The sequence below is a fragment of the Salmo salar genome, chromosome 10 (genome assembly GCF_965601325.2).
Source record: "Salmo salar chromosome 10, fSalSal1, whole genome shotgun sequence".
NCBI lineage: Eukaryota > Metazoa > Chordata > Actinopteri > Salmoniformes > Salmonidae > Salmo > Salmo salar.
The window spans coordinates 108,351,983-108,375,209 of record NC_138300.1 but is presented as its reverse complement, the minus strand read 5'-3'; the positions used below and the strand labels follow the sequence as shown (position 1 = coordinate 108,375,209).

Sequence of the window (23,227 nt, the reverse complement as noted above, 5' to 3'; positions counted from 1 at the left end):
CTAGGGTTACTCCAAGCAGTTTAATCATCTCAACTTGCTCAATTTCCACATGACTTATTACAAGATTAAGTTGAGCTTTAGGGTTTAGTGAGTGTTTTGTTCCAAATACAATGCTTTTAGTTGTATAAATATTTAGGGCTAACTTACTCCTTGCCACCCACTCTGCAGCTCTTTGTTGAGTGTTGCAGTCATTTCAGTCGCTGTAGTAGCTGACGTGCATAGTGTAGAGTCATCCGCATACACATGGCTTTACTCAAAGTCAGTGGCATGTCACTAGTAAAAATGTACACAAGGTCCAAAAGGAATTTGGCTTCCGCTCTAGCCCTAAGACTCTTTTACAAGTGAGAGTCAGAGGCGAGGTCTGAAAACACTACCTGCTGCCGTAAAAGGCAACATGCATTGGCCGGGAATCGAACCCGAACCCCAGCCGTGCTGCCCTGTGCTGAGCCAATTGCAATTTTCCTAAGTCCTTTTTTTGTGGCACCTGACCACACGACTGAACAGTAGTCGAGGTGCGACAAAACTGTAGGACCTGCCTTGTTGATAGTGTTGTTAAGAAGGCAGAGCATCGCTTTATTATAGACAGACTTCTCCCCGTCTTTGCTACTACTGCGTCAATATGTTTTGACCATGACAGTTTACAATCTAGGGTTACTCCAAGCAGTTTAATCATCTCAACTTGCTCAATTTCCACATGACTTATTACAAGATTAAGTTGAGGTTTAGGGTTTAGTGAGTGTTTTGTTCCAAATACAATGCTTTTAGTTGTATAAATATTTAGGGCTAACTTACTCCTTGCCACCCACTCTGCAGCTCTTTGTTGAGTGTTGCAGTCATTTCAGTCGCTGTAGTAGCTGACGTGCATAGTGTAGAGTCATCCGCATACACATGGCTTTACTCAAAGTCAGTGGCATGTCACTAGTAAAAATGTACACAAGGTCCAAAAGGAATTTGGCTTCCGCTCTAGCCCTAAGACTCTTTTACAAGTGAGAGTCAGAGGCGAGGTCTGAAAACACTACCTGCTGCCGTAAAAGGCAACATGCATTGGCCGGGAATCGAACCCGAACCCCAGCCGTGCTGCCCTGTGCTGAGCCAATTGCAATTTTCCTAAGTCATTTTTTTGTGGCACCTGACCACACGACTGAACAGTAGTCAAGGTGCGACAAAACTGTAGGACCTGCCTTGTTGATAGTGTTGTTAAGAAGGCAGAGCATCGCTTTATTATAGACAGACTTCTCCCCGTCTTGGCTACTACTGCGTCAATATGTTTTGACCATGACAGTTTACAATCTAGGGTTACTCCAAGCAGTTTAATCATCTCAACTTGCTCAATTTCCACATGACTTATTACAAGATTAAGTTGAGGTTTAGGGTTTAGTGAGTGTTTTGTTCCAAATACAATGCTTTTAGTTGTATAAATATTTAGGGCTAACTTACTCCTTGCCACCCACTCTGCAGCTCTTTGTTGAGTGTTGCAGTCATTTCAGTCGCTGTAGTAGCTGACGTGCATAGTGTAGAGTCATCCGCATACACATGGCTTTACTCAAAGTCAGTGGCATGTCACTAGTAAAAATGTACACAAGGTCCAAAAGGAATTTGGCTTCCGCTCTAGCCCTAAGACTCTTTTACAAGTGAGAGTCAGAGGCGAGGTCTGAAAACACTACCTGCTGCCGTAAAAGGGAACATGCATTGGCCGGGAATCGAACCCAGGCCTCCCGCGTGGCAGGCGAGAATTCTACCACTGAACCACCAATGCTTAGACAGAGCTTTAAAGGGGGTTCCCGGACTCAAACAACGCGAGTCCATGGAGTGACTAAACGAAACAGAAGAAAATCATTATCAGGGAACAAGGAATTTCTCAAAGTCCATTGTACCCGTTTTTCCCTTCAAACTTCTTCTTCCTCATTCCAATCCGTTGCTGTAGCTTCTCCCACTCTCGTTCTTAGAATTGAGAGTGAAAAATGTTGATAGATTCCATCTTACCCCCTCCCCTTGTGCTTCTCTGCCTGTGTGCGCAGTTACTGTGACCGTTGCAGGGACTGTGAAGAGACCTCTTGTGGCTTGTCTTGTGGGGTATGCATGCGTGTCCGAGCTGTGTGCTAGTAATTTAAAACAGACAGCTCGGTGCGTTCAACATGTCAATACCTCTCATAAATAAAACTAGTGATGAAATCAGTCTCTCCTCCACTTTCAGCCAGGAGATATTGACATGCATATTATTAATATTAGCTCTCTGTGTACATCCAAGGGCCAGCCGTGCTGCCCTGTTCTGAGCCAATTGCAATTTTCCTAAGTCCTTTTTTTGTGGCACCTGACCACACGACTGAACAGTAGTCGAGGTGCGACAAAACTGTAGGACCTGCCTTGTTGATAGTGTTGTTAAGAAGGCAGAGCATCGCTTTATTATAGACAGACTTCTCCCCGTCTTTGCTACTACTGCGTCAATATGTTTTGACCATGACAGTTTACAATCTAGGGTTACTCCAAGCAGTTTAATCATCTCAACTTGCTCAATTTCCACATGACTTATTACAAGATTAAGTTGAGCTTTAGGGTTTAGTGAGTGTTTTGTTCCAAATACAATGCTTTTAGTTGTATAAATATTTAGGGCTAACTTACTCCTTGCCACCCACTCTGCAGCTCTTTGTTGAGTGTTGCAGTCATTTCAGTCGCTGTAGTAGCTGACGTGCATAGTGTAGAGTCATCCGCATACACATGGCTTTACTCAAAGTCAGTGGCATGTCACTAGTAAAAATGTACACAAGGTCCAAAAGGAATTTGGCTTCCGCTCTAGCCCTAAGACTCTTTTACAAGTGAGAGTCAGAGGCGAGGTCTGAAAACACTACCTGCTGCCGTAAAAGGCAACATGCATTGGCCGGGAATCGAACCCGAACCCCAGCCGTGCTGCCCTGTGCTGAGCCAATTGCAATTTTCCTAAGTCCTTTTTTTGTGGCACCTGACCACACGACTGAACAGTAGTCGAGGTGCGACAAAACTGTAGGACCTGCCTTGTTGATAGTGTTGTTAAGAAGGCAGAGCATCGCTTTATTATAGACAGACTTCTCCCCGTCTTTGCTACTACTGCGTCAATATGTTTTGACCATGACAGTTTACAATCTAGGGTTACTCCAAGCAGTTTAATCATCTCAACTTGCTCAATTTCCACATGACTTATTACAAGATTAAGTTGAGGTTTAGGGTTTAGTGAGTGTTTTGTTCCAAATACAATGCTTTTAGTTGTATAAATATTTAGGGCTAACTTACTCCTTGCCACCCACTCTGCAGCTCTTTGTTGAGTGTTGCAGTCATTTCAGTCGCTGTAGTAGCTGACGTGCATAGTGTAGAGTCATCCGCATACACATGGCTTTACTCAAAGTCAGTGGCATGTCACTAGTAAAAATGTACACAAGGTCCAAAAGGAATTTGGCTTCCGCTCTAGCCCTAAGACTCTTTTACAAGTGAGAGTCAGAGGCGAGGTCTGAAAACACTACCTGCTGCCGTAAAAGGCAACATGCATTGGCCGGGAATCGAACCCGAACCCCAGCCGTGCTGCCCTGTGCTGAGCCAATTGCAATTTTCCTAAGTCATTTTTTTGTGGCACCTGACCACACGACTGAACAGTAGTCAAGGTGCGACAAAACTGTAGGACCTGCCTTGTTGATAGTGTTGTTAAGAAGGCAGAGCATCGCTTTATTATAGACAGACTTCTCCCCGTCTTGGCTACTACTGCGTCAATATGTTTTGACCATGACAGTTTACAATCTAGGGTTACTCCAAGCAGTTTAATCATCTCAACTTGCTCAATTTCCACATGACTTATTACAAGATTAAGTTGAGGTTTAGGGTTTAGTGAGTGTTTTGTTCCAAATACAATGCTTTTAGTTGTATAAATATTTAGGGCTAACTTACTCCTTGCCACCCACTCTGCAGCTCTTTGTTGAGTGTTGCAGTCATTTCAGTCGCTGTAGTAGCTGACGTGCATAGTGTAGAGTCATCCGCATACACATGGCTTTACTCAAAGTCAGTGGCATGTCACTAGTAAAAATGTACACAAGGTCCAAAAGGAATTTGGCTTCCGCTCTAGCCCTAAGACTCTTTTACAAGTGAGAGTCAGAGGCGAGGTCTGAAAACACTACCTGCTGCCGTAAAAGGGAACATGCATTGGCCGGGAATCGATCCCGGGCCTCCCGCCTGGCAGGCAAGAATTCTACCACTGAACCACCAATGCTTAGACAGAGCTTTGAAGGGGGTTCCCGGACTCAAACAACGCGAGTCCATGGAGTGACTAAACGAAACAGAAGAAAATCATTATCAGGGAACAAGGAATTTCTCAAAGTCCATTGTACCCGTTTTTCCCTTCAAACTTCTTCTTCCTCATTCCAATCCGTTGCTGTAGCTTCTCCCACTCTCGTTCTTAGAATTGAGAGTGAAAAATGTTGATAGATTCCATCTTACCCCCTCCCCTTGTGCTTCTCTGCCTGTGTGCGCAGTTACTGTGACCGTTGCAGGGACTGTGAAGAGACCTCTTGTGGCTTGTCTTGTGGGGTATGCATGCGTGTCCGAGCTGTGTGCTAGTAATTTAAAACAGACAGCTCGGTGCGTTCAACATGTCAATACCTCTCATAAATAAAACTAGTGATGAAATCAGTCTCTCCTCCACTTTCAGCCAGGAGATATTGACATGCATATTATTAATATTAGCTCTCTGTGTACATCCAAGGGCCAGCCGTGCTGCCCTGTTCTGAGCCAATTGCAATTTTCCTAAGTCCTTTTTTTGTGGCACCTGACCACACGACTGAACAGTAGTCGAGGTGCGACAAAACTGTAGGACCTGCCTTGTTGATAGTGTTGTTAAGAAGGCAGAGCATCGCTTTATTATAGACAGACTTCTCCCCGTCTTTGCTACTACTGCGTCAATATGTTTTGACCATGACAGTTTACAATCTAGGGTTACTCCAAGCAGTTTAATCATCTCAACTTGCTCAATTTCCACATGACTTATTACAAGATTAAGTTGAGCTTTAGGGTTTAGTGAGTGTTTTGTTCCAAATACAATGCTTTTAGTTGTATAAATATTTAGGGCTAACTTACTCCTTGCCACCCACTCTGCAGCTCTTTGTTGAGTGTTGCAGTCATTTCAGTCGCTGTAGTAGCTGACGTGCATAGTGTAGAGTCATCCGCATACACATGGCTTTACTCAAAGTCAGTGGCATGTCACTAGTAAAAATGTACACAAGGTCCAAAAGGAATTTGGCTTCCGCTCTAGCCCTAAGACTCTTTTACAAGTGAGAGTCAGAGGCGAGGTCTGAAAACACTACCTGCTGCCGTAAAAGGCAACATGCATTGGCCGGGAATCGAACCCGAACCCCAGCCGTGCTGCCCTGTGCTGAGCCAATTGCAATTTTCCTAAGTCCTTTTTTTGTGGCACCTGACCACACGACTGAACAGTAGTCGAGGTGCGACAAAACTGTAGGACCTGCCTTGTTGATAGTGTTGTTAAGAAGGCAGAGCATCGCTTTATTATAGACAGACTTCTCCCCGTCTTTGCTACTACTGCGTCAATATGTTTTGACCATGACAGTTTACAATCTAGGGTTACTCCAAGCAGTTTAATCATCTCAACTTGCTCAATTTCCACATGACTTATTACAAGATTAAGTTGAGCTTTAGGGTTTAGTGAGTGTTTTGTTCCAAATACAATGCTTTTAGTTGTATAAATATTTAGGGCTAACTTACTCCTTGCCACCCACTCTGCAGCTCTTTGTTGAGTGTTGCAGTCATTTCAGTCGCTGTAGTAGCTGACGTGCATAGTGTAGAGTCATTCGCATACACATGGCTTTACTCAAAGTCAGTGGCATGTCACTAGTAAAAATGTACACAAGGTCCAAAAGGAATTTGGCTTCCGCTCTAGCCCTAAGACTCTTTTACAAGTGAGAGTCAGAGGCGAGGTCTGAAAACACTACCTGCTGCCGTAAAAGGGAACATGCATTGGCCGGGAATCGAACCCAGGCCTCCCGCGTGGCAGGCGAGAATTCTACCACTGAACCACCAATGCTTAGACAGAGCTTTAAAGGGGGTTCCCGGACTCAAACAACGCGAGTCCATGGAGTGACTAAACGAAACAGAAGAAAATCATTATCAGGGAACAAGGAATTTCTCAAAGTCCATTGTACCCGTTTTTCCCTTCAAACTTCTTCTTCCTCATTCCAATCCGTTGCTGTAGCTTCTCCCACTCTCGTTCTTAGAATTGAGAGTGAAAAATGTTGATAGATTCCATCTTACCCCCTCCCCTTGTGCTTCTCTGCCTGTGTGCGCAGTTACTGTGACCGTTGCAGGGACTGTGAAGAGACCTCTTGTGGCTTGTCTTGTGGGGTATGCATGCGTGTCCGAGCTGTGTGCTAGTAATTTAAAACAGACAGCTCGGTGCGTTCAACATGTCAATACCTCTCATAAATAAAACTAGTGATGAAATCAGTCTCTCCTCCACTTTCAGCCAGGAGATATTGACATGCATATTATTAATATTAGCTCTCTGTGTACATCCAAGGGCCAGCCGTGCTGCCCTGTTCTGAGCCAATTGCAATTTTCCTAAGTCCTTTTTTTGTGGCACCTGACCACATGACTGAACAGTAGTCGAGGTGCGACAAAACTGTAGGACCTGCCTTGTTGATAGTGTTGTTAAGAAGGCAGAGCATCGCTTTATTATAGACAGACTTCTCCCCGTCTTTGCTACTACTGCGTCAATATGTTTTGACCATGACAGTTTACAATCTAGGGTTACTCCAAGCAGTTTAATCATCTCAACTTGCTCAATTTCCACATGACTTATTACAAGATTAAGTTGAGCTTTAGGGTTTAGTGAGTGTTTTGTTCCAAATACAATGCTTTTAGTTGTATAAATATTTAGGGCTAACTTACTCCTTGCCACCCACTCTGCAGCTCTTTGTTGAGTGTTGCAGTCATTTCAGTCGCTGTAGTAGCTGACGTGCATAGTGTAGAGTCATCCGCATACACATGGCTTTACTCAAAGTCAGTGGCATGTCACTAGTAAAAATGTACACAAGGTCCAAAAGGAATTTGGCTTCCGCTCTAGCCCTAAGACTCTTTTACAAGTGAGAGTCAGAGGCGAGGTCTGAAAACACTACCTGCTGCCGTAAAAGGGAACATGCATTGGCCGGGAATCGATCCCGGGCCTCCCGCCTGGCAGGCAAGAATTCTACCACTGAACCACCAATGCTTAGACAGAGCTTTAAAGGGGGTTCCCGGACTCAAACAACGCGAGTCCATGGAGTGACTAAACGAAACAGAAGAAAATCATTATCAGGGAACAAGGAATTTCTCAAAGTCCATTGTACCCGTTTTTCCCTTCAAACTTCTTCTTCCTCATTCCAATCCGTTGCTGTAGCTTCTCCCACTCTCGTTCTTAGAATTGAGAGTGAAAAATGTTGATAGATTCCATCTTACCCCCTCCCCTTGTGCTTCTCTGCCTGTGTGCGCAGTTACTGTGACCGTTGCAGGGACTGTGAAGAGACCTCTTGTGGCTTGTCTTGTGGGGTATGCATGCGTGTCCGAGCTGTGTGCTAGTAATTTAAAACAGACAGCTCGGTGCGTTCAACATGTCAATACCTCTCATAAATAAAACTAGTGATGAAATCAGTCTCTCCTCCACTTTCAGCCAGGAGATATTGACATGCATATTATTAATATTAGCTCTCTGTGTACATCCAAGGGCCAGCCGTGCTGCCCTGTTCTGAGCCAATTGCAATTTTCCTAAGTCCTTTTTTTGTGGCACCTGACCACACGACTGAACAGTAGTCGAGGTGCGACAAAACTGTAGGACCTGCCTTGTTGATAGTGTTGTTAAGAAGGCAGAGCATCGCTTTATTATAGACAGACTTCTCCCCGTCTTTGCTACTACTGCGTCAATATGTTTTGACCATGACAGTTTACAATCTAGGGTTACTCCAAGCAGTTTAATCATCTCAACTTGCTCAATTTCCACATGACTTATTACAAGATTAAGTTGAGCTTTAGGGTTTAGTGAGTGTTTTGTTCCAAATACAATGCTTTTAGTTGTATAAATATTTAGGGCTAACTTACTCCTTGCCACCCACTCTGCAGCTCTTTGTTGAGTGTTGCAGTCATTTCAGTCGCTGTAGTAGCTGACGTGCATAGTGTAGAGTCATCCGCATACACATGGCTTTACTCAAAGTCAGTGGCATGTCACTAGTAAAAATGTACACAAGGTCCAAAAGGAATTTGGCTTCCGCTCTAGCCCTAAGACTCTTTTACAAGTGAGAGTCAGAGGCGAGGTCTGAAAACACTACCTGCTGCCGTAAAAGGCAACATGCATTGGCCGGGAATCGAACCCGAACCCCAGCCGTGCTGCCCTGTGCTGAGCCAATTGCAATTTTCCTAAGTCCTTTTTTTGTGGCACCTGACCACACGACTGAACAGTAGTCGAGGTGCGACAAAACTGTAGGACCTGCCTTGTTGATAGTGTTGTTAAGAAGGCAGAGCATCGCTTTATTATAGACAGACTTCTCCCCGTCTTTGCTACTACTGCGTCAATATGTTTTGACCATGACAGTTTACAATCTAGGGTTACTCCAAGCAGTTTAATCATCTCAACTTGCTCAATTTCCACATGACTTATTACAAGATTAAGTTGAGGTTTAGGGTTTAGTGAGTGTTTTGTTCCAAATACAATGCTTTTAGTTGTATAAATATTTAGGGCTAACTTACTCCTTGCCACCCACTCTGCAGCTCTTTGTTGAGTGTTGCAGTCATTTCAGTCGCTGTAGTAGCTGACGTGCATAGTGTAGAGTCATTCGCATACACATGGCTTTACTCAAAGTCAGTGGCATGTCACTAGTAAAAATGTACACAAGGTCCAAAAGGAATTTGGCTTCCGCTCTAGCCCTAAGACTCTTTTACAAGTGAGAGTCAGAGGCGAGGTCTGAAAACACTACCTGCTGCCGTAAAAGGGAACATGCATTGGCCGGGAATCGAACCCAGGCCTCCCGCGTGGCAGGCGAGAATTCTACCACTGAACCACCAATGCTTAGACAGAGCTTTAAAGGGGGTTCCCGGACTCAAACAACGCGAGTCCATGGAGTGACTAAACGAAACAGAAGAAAATCATTATCAGGGAACAAGGAATTTCTCAAAGTCCATTGTACCCGTTTTTCCCTTCAAACTTCTTCTTCCTCATTCCAATCCGTTGCTGTAGCTTCTCCCACTCTCGTTCTTAGAATTGAGAGTGAAAAATGTTGATAGATTCCATCTTACCCCCTCCCCTTGTGCTTCTCTGCCTGTGTGCGCAGTTACTGTGACCGTTGCAGGGACTGTGAAGAGACCTCTTGTGGCTTGTCTTGTGGGGTATGCATGCGTGTCCGAGCTGTGTGCTAGTAATTTAAAACAGACAGCTCGGTGCGTTCAACATGTCAATACCTCTCATAAATAAAACTAGTGATGAAATCAGTCTCTCCTCCACTTTCAGCCAGGAGATATTGACATGCATATTATTAATATTAGCTCTCTGTGTACATCCAAGGGCCAGCCGTGCTGCCCTGTTCTGAGCCAATTGCAATTTTCCTAAGTCCTTTTTTTGTGGCACCTGACCACACGACTGAACAGTAGTCGAGGTGCGACAAAACTGTAGGACCTGCCTTGTTGATAGTGTTGTTAAGAAGGCAGAGCATCGCTTTATTATAGACAGACTTCTCCCCGTCTTTGCTACTACTGCGTCAATATGTTTTGACCATGACAGTTTACAATCTAGGGTTACTCCAAGCAGTTTAATCATCTCAACTTGCTCAATTTCCACATGACTTATTACAAGATTAAGTTGAGCTTTAGGGTTTAGTGAGTGTTTTGTTCCAAATACAATGCTTTTAGTTGTATAAATATTTAGGGCTAACTTACTCCTTGCCACCCACTCTGCAGCTCTTTGTTGAGTGTTGCAGTCATTTCAGTCGCTGTAGTAGCTGACGTGCATAGTGTAGAGTCATCCGCAGTCAGTGGCATGTCACTAGTAAAAATGTACACAAGGTCCAAAAGGAATTTGGCTTCCGCTCTAGCCCTAAGACTCTTTTACAAGTGAGAGTCAGAGGCGAGGTCTGAAAACACTACCTGCTGCCGTAAAAGGGAACATGCATTGGCCGGGAATCGAACCCGGGCCTCCCGCGTGGCAGGCGAGAATTCTACCACTGAACCACCAACGCTTAGACAGAGCTTTAAAGGGGGTTCCCGGACTCAAACAACGCGAGTCCATGGAGTGACTAAACGAAACAGAAGAAAATCATTATCAGGGAACAAGGAATTTCTCAAAGTCCATTGTACCCGTTTTTCCCTTCAAACTTCTTCTTCCTCATTCCAATCCGTTGCTGTAGCTTCTCCCACTCTCGTTCTTAGAATTGAGAGTGAAAAATGTTGATAGATTCCATCTTACCCCCTCCCCTTGTGCTTCTCTGCCTGTGTGCGCAGTTACTGTGACCGTTGCAGGGACTGTGAAGAGACCTCTTGTGGCTTGTCTTGTGGGGTATGCATGCGTGTCCGAGCTGTGTGCTAGTAATTTAAAACAGACAGCTCGGTGCGTTCAACATGTCAATACCTCTCATAAATAAAACTAGTGATGAAATCAGTCTCTCCTCCACTTTCAGCCAGGAGATATTGACATGCATATTATTAATATTAGCTCTCTGTGTACATCCAAGGGCCAGCCGTGCTGCCCTGTTCTGAGCCAATTGCAATTTTCCTAAGTCCTTTTTTTGTGGCACCTGACCACACGACTGAACAGTAGTCGAGGTGCGACAAAACTGTAGGACCTGCCTTGTTGATAGTGTTGTTAAGAAGGCAGAGCATCGCTTTATTATAGACAGACTTCTCCCCGTCTTTGCTACTACTGCGTCAATATGTTTTGACCATGACAGTTTACAATCTAGGGTTACTCCAAGCAGTTTAATCATCTCAACTTGCTCAATTTCCACATGACTTATTACAAGATTAAGTTGAGCTTTAGGGTTTAGTGAGTGTTTTGTTCCAAATACAATGCTTTTAGTTGTATAAATATTTAGGGCTAACTTACTCCTTGCCACCCACTCTGCAGCTCTTTGTTGAGTGTTGCAGTCATTTCAGTCGCTGTAGTAGCTGACGTGCATAGTGTAGAGTCATCCGCATACACATGGCTTTACTCAAAGTCAGTGGCATGTCACTAGTAAAAATGTACACAAGGTCCAAAAGGAATTTGGCTTCCGCTCTAGCCCTAAGACTCTTTTACAAGTGAGAGTCAGAGGCGAGGTCTGAAAACACTACCTGCTGCCGTAAAAGGCAACATGCATTGGCCGGGAATCGAACCCGAACCCCAGCCGTGCTGCCCTGTGCTGAGCCAATTGCAATTTTCCTAAGTCCTTTTTTTGTGGCACCTGACCACACGACTGAACAGTAGTCGAGGTGCGACAAAACTGTAGGACCTGCCTTGTTGATAGTGTTGTTAAGAAGGCAGAGCATCGCTTTATTATAGACAGACTTCTCCCCGTCTTTGCTACTACTGCGTCAATATGTTTTGACCATGACAGTTTACAATCTAGGGTTACTCCAAGCAGTTTAATCATCTCAACTTGCTCAATTTCCACATGACTTATTACAAGATTAAGTTGAGGTTTAGGGTTTAGTGAGTGTTTTGTTCCAAATACAATGCTTTTAGTTGTATAAATATTTAGGGCTAACTTACTCCTTGCCACCCACTCTGCAGCTCTTTGTTGAGTGTTGCAGTCATTTCAGTCGCTGTAGTAGCTGACGTGCATAGTGTAGAGTCATTCGCATACACATGGCTTTACTCAAAGTCAGTGGCATGTCACTAGTAAAAATGTACACAAGGTCCAAAAGGAATTTGGCTTCCGCTCTAGCCCTAAGACTCTTTTACAAGTGAGAGTCAGAGGCGAGGTCTGAAAACACTACCTGCTGCCGTAAAAGGGAACATGCATTGGCCGGGAATCGAACCCAGGCCTCCCGCGTGGCAGGCGAGAATTCTACCACTGAACCACCAATGCTTAGACAGAGCTTTAAAGGGGGTTCCCGGACTCAAACAACGCGAGTCCATGGAGTGACTAAACGAAACAGAAGAAAATCATTATCAGGGAACAAGGAATTTCTCAAAGTCCATTGTACCCGTTTTTCCCTTCAAACTTCTTCTTCCTCATTCCAATCCGTTGCTGTAGCTTCTCCCACTCTCGTTCTTAGAATTGAGAGTGAAAAATGTTGATAGATTCCATCTTACCCCCTCCCCTTGTGCTTCTCTGCCTGTGTGCGCAGTTACTGTGACCGTTGCAGGGACTGTGAAGAGACCTCTTGTGGCTTGTCTTGTGGGGTATGCATGCGTGTCCGAGCTGTGTGCTAGTAATTTAAAACAGACAGCTCGGTGCGTTCAACATGTCAATACCTCTCATAAATAAAACTAGTGATGAAATCAGTCTCTCCTCCACTTTCAGCCAGGAGATATTGACATGCATATTATTAATATTAGCTCTCTGTGTACATCCAAGGGCCAGCCGTGGTGCCCTGTTCTGAGCCAATTGCAATTTTCCTAAGTCCTTTTTTTGTGGCACCTGACCACACGACTGAACAGTAGTCGAGGTGCGACAAAACTGTAGGACCTGCCTTGTTGATAGTGTTGTTAAGAAGGCAGAGCATCGCTTTATTATAGACAGACTTCTCCCCGTCTTTGCTACTACTGCGTCAATATGTTTTGACCATGACAGTTTACAATCTAGGGTTACTCCAAGCAGTTTAATCATCTCAACTTGCTCAATTTCCACATGACTTATTACAAGATTAAGTTGAGCTTTAGGGTTTAGTGAGTGTTTTGTTCCAAATACAATGCTTTTAGTTGTATAAATATTTAGGGCTAACTTACTCCTTGCCACCAACTCTGCAGCTCTTTGTTGAGTGTTGCAGTCATTTCAGTCGCTGTAGTAGCTGACGTGCATAGTGTAGAGTCATTCGCATACACATGGCTTTACTCAAAGTCAGTGGCATGTCACTAGTAAAAATGTACACAAGGTCCAAAAGGAATTTGGCTTCCGCTCTAGCCCTAAGACTCTTTTACAAGTGAGAGTCAGAGGCGAGGTCTGAAAACACTACCTGCTGCCGTAAAAGGGAACATGCATTGGCCGGGAATCGAACCCGGGCCTCCCGCGTGGCAGGCGAGAATTCTACCACTGAACCACCAATGCTTAGACAGAGCTTTAAAGGGGGTTCCCGGACTCAAACAACGCGAGTCCATGGAGTGACTAAACGAAACAGAAGAAAATCATTATCAGGGAACAAGGAATTTCTCAAAGTCCATTGTACCCGTTTTTCCCTTCAAACTTCTTCTTCCTCATTCCAATCCGTTGCTGTAGCTTCTCCCACTCTCGTTCTTAGAATTGAGAGTGAAAAATGTTGATAGATTCCATCTTACCCCCTCCCCTTGTGCTTCTCTGCCTGTGTGCGCAGTTACTGTGACCGTTGCAGGGACTGTGAAGAGACCTCTTGTGGCTTGTCTTGTGGGGTATGCATGCGTGTCCGAGCTGTGTGCTAGTAATTTAAAACAGACAGCTCGGTGCGTTCAACATGTCAATACCTCTCATAAATAAAACTAGTGATGAAATCAGTCTCTCCTCCACTTTCAGCCAGGAGATATTGACATGCATATTATTAATATTAGCTCTCTGTGTACATCCAAGGGCCAGCCGTGCTGCCCTGTTCTGAGCCAATTGCAATTTTCCTAAGTCCTTTTTTTGTGGCACCTGACCACACGACTGAACAGTAGTCGAGGTGCGACAAAACTGTAGGACCTGCCTTGTTGATAGTGTTGTTAAGAAGGCAGAGCATCGCTTTATTATAGACAGACTTCTCCCCGTCTTTGCTACTACTGCGTCAATATGTTTTGACCATGACAGTTTACAATCTAGGGTTACTCCAAGCAGTTTAATCATCTCAACTTGCTCAATTTCCACATGACTTATTACAAGATTAAGTTGAAGTTTAGGGTTTAGTGAGTGTTTTGTTCCAAATACAATGCTTTTAGTTGTATAAATATTTAGGGCTAACTTACTCCTTGCCACCCACTCTGCAGCTCTTTGTTGAGTGTTGCAGTCATTTCAGTCGCTGTAGTAGCTGACGTACATAGTGTAGAGTCATCCGCAGTCAGTGGCATGTCACTAGTAAAAATGTACACAAGGTCCAAAAGGAATTTGGCTTCCGCTCTAGCCCTAAGACTCTTTTACAAGTGAGAGTCAGAGGCGAGGTCTGAAAACACTACCTGCCGCCGTAAAAGGCAACATGCATTGGCCGGGAATCGAACCCGAACCCCAGCCGTGCTGCCCTGTTCTGAGCCAATTGCAATTTTCCTAAGTCATTTTTTTGTGACACCTGACCACACGACTGAACAGTAGTCGAGGTGCGACAAAACTGTAGGACCTGCCTTGTTGATAGTGTTGTTAAGAAGGCAGAGCATCGCTTTATTATAGACAGACTTCTCCCCGTCTTTGCTACTACTGCGTCAATATGTTTTGACCATGACAGTTTACAATCTAGGGTTACTCCAAGCAGTTTAATCATCTCAACTTGCTCAATTTCCACATGACTTATTACAAGATTAAGTTGAAGTTTAGGGTTTAGTGAGTGTTTTGTTCCAAATACAATGCTTTTAGTTGTATAAATATTTAGGGCTAACTTACTCCTTGCCACCCACTCTGCAGCTCTTTGTTGAGTGTTGCAGTCATTTCAGTCGCTGTAGTAGCTGACGTGCATAGTGTAGAGTCATCCGCATACACATGGCTTTACTCAAAGTCAGTGGCATGTCACTAGTAAAAATGTACACAAGGTCCAAAAGGAATTTGGCTTCCGCTCTAGCCCTAAGACTCTTTTACAAGTGAGAGTCAGAGGCGAGGTCTGAAAACACTACCTGCTGCCGTAAAAGGGAACATGCATTGGCCGGGAATCGAACCCGGGCCTCCCGCGTGGCAGGCGAGAATTCTACCACTGAACCACCAATGCTTAGACAGAGCTTTAAAGGGGGTTCCCGGACTCAAACAACGCGAGTCCATGGAGTGACTAAACGAAACAGAAGAAAATCATTATCAGGGAACAAGGAATTTCTCAAAGTCCATTGTACCCGTTTTTCCCTTCAAACTTCTTCTTCCTCATTCCAATCCGTTGCTGTAGCTTCTCCCACTCTCGTTCTTAGAATTGAGAGTGAAAAATGTTGATAGATTCCATCTTACCCCCTCCCCTTGTGCTTCTCTGCCTGTGTGCGCAGTTACTGTGACCGTTGCAGGGACTGTGAAGAGACCTCTTGTGGCTTGTCTTGTGGGGTATGCATGCGTGTCCGAGCTGTGTGCTAGTAATTTAAAACAGACAGCTCGGTGCGTTCAACATGTCAATACCTCTCATAAATAAAACTAGTGATGAAATCAGTCTCTCCTCCACTTTCAGCCAGGAGATATTGACATGCATATTATTAATATTAGCTCTCTGTGTACATCCAAGGGCCAGCCGTGCTGCCCTGTTCTGAGCCAATTGCAATTTTCCTAAGTCCTTTTTTTGTGGCACCTGACCACACGACTGAACAGTAGTCGAGGTGCGACAAAACTGTAGGACCTGCCTTGTTGATAGTGTTGTTAAGAAGGCAGAGCATCGCTTTATTATAGACAGACTTCTCCCCGTCTTTGCTACTACTGCGTCAATATGTTTTGACCATGACAGTTTACAATCTAGGGTTACTCCAAGCAGTTTAATCATCTCAACTTGCTCAATTTCCACATGACTTATTACAAGATTAAGTTGAGGTTTAGGGTTTAGTGGTAGTAATTTAAAGAGACCTCAAATTGAGTCATAGTGAGCTGCGGTGAACAATGACAGGATTTGGGAAGTACATTGCCTTGATTAAATTCTCTTCCCTGTTCACCTTGGAATTAAGGACCATACTATACTTGTCATCCAGGCCAATTTAGACACAAATTAAACCATGCATCACTAGTGGTAAGTTACATGTTATTGTCCCCCTCAGTCTTTGGCAGAATATCTTCTCTGGGTGGGCTGTTACCGCTTCCATCTTCTTCATCTTCAGGGGTCACCAGCTTCCAAAAACCCAGAACTCCTGCGCCATCTGTTGGCCAGATATTACATAAGCAAGCACTTGCTCTTGTGAAATTCCTATCATATAGTACATTTCCCAACTTATATTACCATTATAAACCGGGTGGTTCGAACACTGAATGCTGAATGGCTGACAGCCGCGGAATATACCACAGGGATGACACTTTTTTTTACGGCTCTTAATTACTTTGGTAACTAGTTTATAATAGCAATAAGGCACTTCTGAGGTTTGTTGTGTATGGCCAATATACCACGGCTAAGGGCTGTATCCAGGCACTCCGCGTTGCGTTGTGCTTAAGAACAGCCCTTAGCCGTGGTATATTGGCCATATACTATAACCCCCTCGGGCCATAATGCTTAAATATACAACCATTACCAAGAATCTGTGTTATAGGCCTAATAGTTACTGTTCTATGCTAGTTTATACACAGTGCCTTAGGAAAGTATTTTCTACATTTTGTTAGGTTATAGCCTTATTTTCCCCCATCAATCTACACACAATACCCCATAATGACAAAGCAAAAACAGGTAAAGAAATGTTTGCTGATTTATGAAAAGAAAAAAAGAAAAATGAAATATTATATTTACATAAGTATTCAGACCCCTTTACTCAGGACTTTGTTGAAGCATCTTTGTGAGCAATTACAGCCTCAAGAACATTCAGAGACTTGTCCCGAAGCCACCACTGTGTCGTCTTGGCTGTGTGCTTAGGGTTGTTATCATGTTGAAAGTTATACTTTCCCCCCAGTCTGAGGTTCTGAGGGGTCTGCTTTTCATCAAGGATCTCTCGGTACTTTGTTCCGTTCATCTTTGCCTTGATCCTGACTAGTCTCCCAGTCCCTGCCACTGAAAAAACATCCCCACAGCATGATCCTGCCACCACCACCGTGCGTCACCGTAGGGATGGTGCCAGGTTGCCTCCAGATGTAACGCTTGGCATTCAGGCCAAAGAGTAATTTTGCTTTCATCAGACCAGAGAATCTTGTTTCTCATGATCTGAGAGTCTTAAGGTGCCTTTTGGCAAACTCCAAGCGGGCTGTCGTGCCTTTTACTGAGGAGTGGTTTCTGTCTGGCCACTACCATAAAGGCCTTTTCGTGGAGTGTTGCAGAGATGGTTGTCCTTCTGGAAGGTTCTACCATCTCCACAGAGGAACTCTGGAGCTCTCTCAGAGTGACCATTGGGTTCTTGGTCACCTCCCTGACCAAGGCCCTTCTCCCCTGATTGCTCAGTTGGGCCGGTCAGCCAGCTCTACGAAAAGTTTGTGGCTCCAATCTTCTACCATTTAAGAATGATGAGGCCACTGTGTTCTTGGGGACCTTCAAAGCTGCAGACAGTTTTTGGTACCCTTCCCCAGATTGGCGCCTCGACACAATTCTTGTCTCGGCGCTCTACGGACAATACCTTCGACCTCATGGCTTGGGTTTTGCTCTGACATGCACTGTCAACTGTGGGACCTTATATAGACAGGTGTGTGCCTTTCCAAATCATGTCCAGTCAATTGAATTTACCACAGGTGGACTCCAATCAAGTTGTAGAAACATCAAGGACGATCAATGGAAACAGAGCTCAATATTTTTTCGGTTTTCGCTTTGTCATTATGGGGTATTGTGTGTAGATTGCTGAGGAATTATTTTTATTTAACCCATTTAGATTAAATTTTCTAAAACTATTTGAATGGTGTCTGTGAGTATAACAGAACTCATATGGCAATCAAAACCCTGAGACAAATCCTGACAGGAAACTGAAATCTGATGTGTGGATATCACTTCAAACATTTGCCATTGAAACACACAGGGGCTTGTGATTCATTTAGCACTTCCTATGGCTTCCACTAGATGTCCCCAGTCTTTACAAAGTGGTTTGAGCCTCCTACTATCAAAATTGACTGAAAGAGAGGATGTTTACCTTGGTCATAGGGGATGGGCCATTACCATTGTGACGTCAGCGCCCATGGGTACTCTCCCTTTTTGAAACGTTTTGAAAGACAATGCAACCGTCCCAATGGAATATTATTGAAGCCCTGGTTGAAAAAGCCCCTAAAGATTTATGTTATACAACGTTTGACATGTTTGAACGAACTTAAATATATATTTTTTGCTCATTCCTGACGACAAGTCAGACTCACACGGTACATTTTCACTAGCCTTCGGAGCTCGCTAACACTATTGGGACATAAATTATTAACTTTTTTGAACAAAACTACATTTGTTATGGACCTGGGATTCTTAGAAGTGCCTTCTGATAAAGATAATCAAAGGTAAGGGATTATTTACAATAGTATTTTTGATGGTTGATCGTTCCAAGATGGCTCCAACATTTATAGCCTAGACTTTTTTTCTGGGCATACCACGTCGTTTATTGCAAAGTGTGATTTCCCAGTAAAGTTATTTTTAAATCTGGCAAAGAGATGGCATTCAAGACATGTTAATCTATAAGTCTTTGAATGACAATATTACATTTTAACAATGTTTTCGATTAGTAATTTTGTAAATTGTAGCGCTGATCATCGGAAGCATTTGAGGGAAAAGATTTTCTGAACGTCATGCGCCGATGTAAAATGCTGTTTTTATATATAAATATGAACTTTATCGAACAAAAAATGCATGTGTTGTGTAACATGATGTCCTAGGAGTGTCATCTGATGAAGGTTGTCAAAGGTTAGTGCTGCATTTAGCTGTGTTTTGGGTATTTGTGATGCATGCTAGTTGCTTTGAAAATGGCTGTGTGATTATTTCTGGCTGGGTACTCTGCTGACATAATCTAATGTTTTGCTTTTGCTGTAAAGCCTTTTTGAAATCGGACAACGTGGTTCGATTCAGGAGAGGTATATCTATAAAACGGTGTAAAATAGTCATATGTTTGAGAAATTTAAGTTATAGCATTTATGAGGTTTTGCATTTAGCGCGACGCGATTCCACTGGCTGTTGATTAGGGTGGGACGCAAGCGTCCCACTGGCCCAGACAGGTTAACCTGTTGGGGCTAGGGGGCAGTATTTGCACGGCCGGATAAAAAAACGTACCCGATTTAAACTGGTTACTACTCTTGCCCAGAAACGAGAATATGCATATAATTAGTAGATATGGATAGAAAACACCCTAAAGTTTCTAAAACTGTTTGAATGGTGTCTGTGAGTATAACAGAACTCATATGGCAGGCCAAAACCTGAGAAGATTCCATACAGGAAGTGCCCTGTCTGACAATTTGTTGTCCTTCGGTTGCATCTCTATCGAAAATACAGCATCTGTGCTGTAACGTGACATTTTCTAAGGCTTCCATTGGCTCTCTAAAGCCACCAGAAAATGGAATGGGGTGTCTGCTGTCTCTGGGTGAAGAACAGCAGCAGAATTTGTGAGTGGTCAGCCTGGGGACAGTGACACTGGAGATGCGCGGTCACGAGACTACTCAATTTTTTTCTTTCAGCCTTTGAATGAATACAACGTTGCCCGGTTGGAATATTATCGCTATTTTACGAGAAAAATAGCATAAAAATTTATTTTAAATAGCGTTTGACATGCTTCTAATTACGGTAATGGAATATTTTGAATTTTTTTGTAACGAAATGCGCTCGCGCGTCACCCTTCGGATAGTGACCTGAACGCACAAACAAAACGGAGCTATTTGAATATAACTATGGATTATTTGCAACGAAAACAACATTTGTTGTTGAAGTAGAAGTCCTGGGAGTGCATTCTGATGAAGAACAGCAAAGGTAATCCAATTTTTATAATAGTAATTCTGAGTTTAGGTTGTCCCAAACTTGGTGGGTGTCAAAATAGCTAGCCGTGATGGCCGAGCTATGTACTCAGAATATTGCAAAATGTGCTTTCGCCGAAAGCTATTTTAAAATCTGACACCGCGATTGCATAAAGGAGTTCTGTATCTATAATTCTTAAAATAATTGTTATGTATTTTGTGAACGTTTATCACGAGTAATTTAGTAAATTCACCGGAAGTTTTCGGTGGGTATGCTAGTTCTGAACGTCACATGCTAATGTAAAAAGCTGGTTTTGATATAAATATGAATTTGATTGAACAAAACTTGCATGTATTGTATAACATAATGTCTTAGGAGTGTCATCTGATGAAGATCATCAAAGGTTAGTGCTGCATTTAGCTGTGGTTTGGGTTTTTGTGACATATATGTTTGCTTTGAAAATGGCTGTGTGATTATTTTTTGGCTGGGTACTCTCCTGACATAATCTAATGTTTTGCTTTCGCTGTAAAGCCTTTTTGAAATCGGACAATGTGGTTAGATTAACGAGAGTCTTATCTTTAAAATGGTGTAAAATAGTTGATTGTTTGAGAAAATTGAATTGTGGTATTTTAGTTGGTTTTGTATTTCGCGCCGTGCGATGCCATTGGCTGTTGGCTAGGGGTTCCGCAGGCGGAACGGGGTTCCGCTTGCGGAACGTCTGTCCTCAACAGGTTAAACCACTGCCTTTGCCATTAGAAAAGCTGAGAGAGTCATTTGGGTCCACATTATCCACTGCAAGAAGGTATGTACAACATATGAGCACTGCTGATTACACACAGAGTTAGGAGAAGAACCGAGTACCAACAGGGTCCGGGGGTTACCTCCATACATGAAGGGAACATTTCGGCATTTGCTGTATGAATAATGAGAAAGTCCATATTGCAAATGTACGGTCCCTTACTAGACGTCCGCAAACGTTTATAAAATTCGCGGACGTTGTTGGGCCGTGCACCGGGGACGGATCTTCCGGGAAGTCATCGAACGGAGTCTCTCGGACATTCGGTTTCCGTTTTATAAAATGTTCAAATTTTGGTCATTTCTCACCTGTCCCGGATTATACCACAGGAGGGCGAATGGAATCATATTGCAAATGTAACAAACATCACCAATCACGACGTGGCCTTTTCTCCTAAACGGAAAAGACTTCGAAGACGAAACTTGGTGAGCATTGGTTTGGCATAATGGGCAGTTGGCCCCGAACAAGATGGAGTCGAGGCCTCAACGCTTTTTGAGTTAAGGCCATTTTTCTGGGATTAAAGGTCAAAAATGAAAATAGAGCGCTAATTTGACCGCTTCACGTCAAAGTACATGAGCCTACGGTGTCAGGAAAAAAAGAACCAGACATTTATCTATCGTCATTTAATATGCGTGCTGCACACAGCCTAGTTCTAGTGGAATATCATCTGCAGGCAGCAAGAGTGTGCAGATCACAAATGGTTTTGGCATGGAGCAGCTCACAGAAGAATGACATCGGTCACCGGTAGGGTAGGAACAGTGGCGACCCCCACATTTTTTGCTAAAATAAATAAATACACGTTTTTGGGGGGTTGCCTGTTTTTCATGTTATTTTGGCATGAATATGTGCCACATAACAGTTTGCAATCAATGTAAAAAATAATAATAATTGAGTTAATAAAGCCGCATATAAACACGGTCTCTTTTTTGCTTTCTTGTGTAAGGTAGCTCCAAAATGCAGTTGTTTCAGCCTAGCTCAGTACTTTCTGTGGTGGTGGGGCAGCCAGCGGAAAATACAAAGTGTAGGGGTTGGTAATGTACTCCAGTTGCACCGTGATTGGCTCAGTATTCTGTCCCTCATGGGGACACTACTTCACCGCCAAATCTAAGGGTAGAGCTCGAAAATTCAAGCCACGTGGGTGCTGCCATAGAGTTACATTAGAAGTGCCCATCCAAGAAGGCTCAAGGTCATTGGCCATAGATAAAATGACATCAAATCACGTTATATCTACAGTAGCTTTGATTGGACTGATCATGTCAACATCATACTTTCAAAATCTTAGCTAGCAGTCATCATCATGAATCAAGTTGACAATCTACTGGCAAATCCTTTTTAATCCTTGTCACATGAAGGTAAATAATGAAGAGCAATTATAGATAAAACATATCTGAAACAAGTTCTGAACCTATATACATTTTACAGACCCCGTATGTTTTACATTGGTTATCTTGCTATTAGTCCCACCCTTCAGCTCCATTCAACCCCTCCCATCTATCACTCAACATCATCCATTTTGGATTTCTATTTGCCATATATTTTAACTGTGCAGTGATGCTTCACAAAAGTATTGAACCTTTCTATTCTCATAGCTTCTACAGATTGTAAATTAAAAATAAACATTTTTGCTAAAATAATTATTATATTATTGATTGATTGACTATGGCTTTTCAAATCACCCAGTATTGCTATCTGCAGCATTAGTTCTAGGCAAATGTTGCAATTCTTTAGCCAGTCCTGGACCTGTGACCAAAAACAAGCTATATATGGACAATACCAAAATAAATGATCTAATGACTCTGCCTCCTCACAGCAGAATCTGCAGAGGTGGGAAGATTGTATCCCCCATATATATAACATTCTATTGGTTGCAAGAATTTTGCATAGTAATTTAAATTGAAAAATTTGAGTTTTGAATCCGGCGTTGTTTTGCGTATCAATTCATAAACCATGTGCCATGGAATGGGTACATCGAAAATCTCTTCCCAACTATTTTGCAATTTATATGGCACAGCTGTCAGTTTTTTGTTCCTTAAATGAAATTGGTGTATGTTTTTATTTATCACACTTTTCTTTAACCATTTATGTTCTTTAATACAGGGCCGACATACAAGTTCCTTACTTTTTCCCATTCTACTTGCATCTTACATTTCTGTGGTAATGCTGCAATTAATTGGTTGTAATTTTGGATAGAGCAGACATTTCCATATGTCTGTGTTAGCTGTATGTGTGACATAACTCCACCATTCCTATTTACGATATCATTCACTAAAATGATCCCTTTTTAAAAATATCTTCGAAGAATCCGTTTTTTTTAATCAATTAGTATACTTGAGTTTAACCACAATATTTGTTGTATTCTCGTTCTGTCTTTTCAGGTGGATTAAAACTGAAATTGCAACCAACTTTCTAAGGCTTGTTTAAAAAAGAACGATATTTTGTAGATTATTTCCTTTTCAAACAACCGAAAGTGAGTAGGTGTAATCTGAATAAAGGGAAAAAGGCCCTTCTTGAACATAGGATGAGAAATTCTTACCAATTTACTAGAGAACCAGTTTGGATTTAAGTATAACTTTTGTATGACTGATGCCTTTA

The 23,227-nt window shown here is 42.9% G+C and overlaps 7 non-coding genes across 7 annotated transcripts; all 7 read right to left on the bottom strand.

The window, feature by feature from the left end:
* Positions 1-1,685: 1,685 nt before the first annotated feature.
* Positions 1,686-1,756, bottom strand: trnag-gcc (transfer RNA glycine (anticodon GCC)). The gene has a single exon. It is a non-coding gene; the product is annotated as a tRNA-Gly (tRNA).
* A 4,228-nt stretch (positions 1,757-5,984) lies between these two features.
* On the bottom strand, positions 5,985-6,055 carry trnag-gcc (transfer RNA glycine (anticodon GCC)). The gene has a single exon. It is a non-coding gene; the product is annotated as a tRNA-Gly (tRNA).
* A 2,938-nt stretch (positions 6,056-8,993) lies between these two features.
* Positions 8,994-9,064, bottom strand: trnag-gcc (transfer RNA glycine (anticodon GCC)). Its single transcript has one exon. It is a non-coding gene; the product is annotated as a tRNA-Gly (tRNA).
* Positions 9,065-10,155: 1,091 nt separating this feature from the next.
* Positions 10,156-10,226, bottom strand: trnag-gcc (transfer RNA glycine (anticodon GCC)). Its single transcript has one exon. It is a non-coding gene; the product is annotated as a tRNA-Gly (tRNA).
* A 1,756-nt stretch (positions 10,227-11,982) lies between these two features.
* On the bottom strand, positions 11,983-12,053 carry trnag-gcc (transfer RNA glycine (anticodon GCC)). The gene has a single exon. It is a non-coding gene; the product is annotated as a tRNA-Gly (tRNA).
* Positions 12,054-13,164: 1,111 nt separating this feature from the next.
* trnag-gcc (transfer RNA glycine (anticodon GCC)) lies at positions 13,165-13,235 on the bottom strand. The gene has a single exon. It is a non-coding gene; the product is annotated as a tRNA-Gly (tRNA).
* A 1,736-nt stretch (positions 13,236-14,971) lies between these two features.
* On the bottom strand, positions 14,972-15,042 carry trnag-gcc (transfer RNA glycine (anticodon GCC)). The gene has a single exon. It is a non-coding gene; the product is annotated as a tRNA-Gly (tRNA).
* Between the last annotated feature and the right edge of the window lie 8,185 nt (positions 15,043-23,227).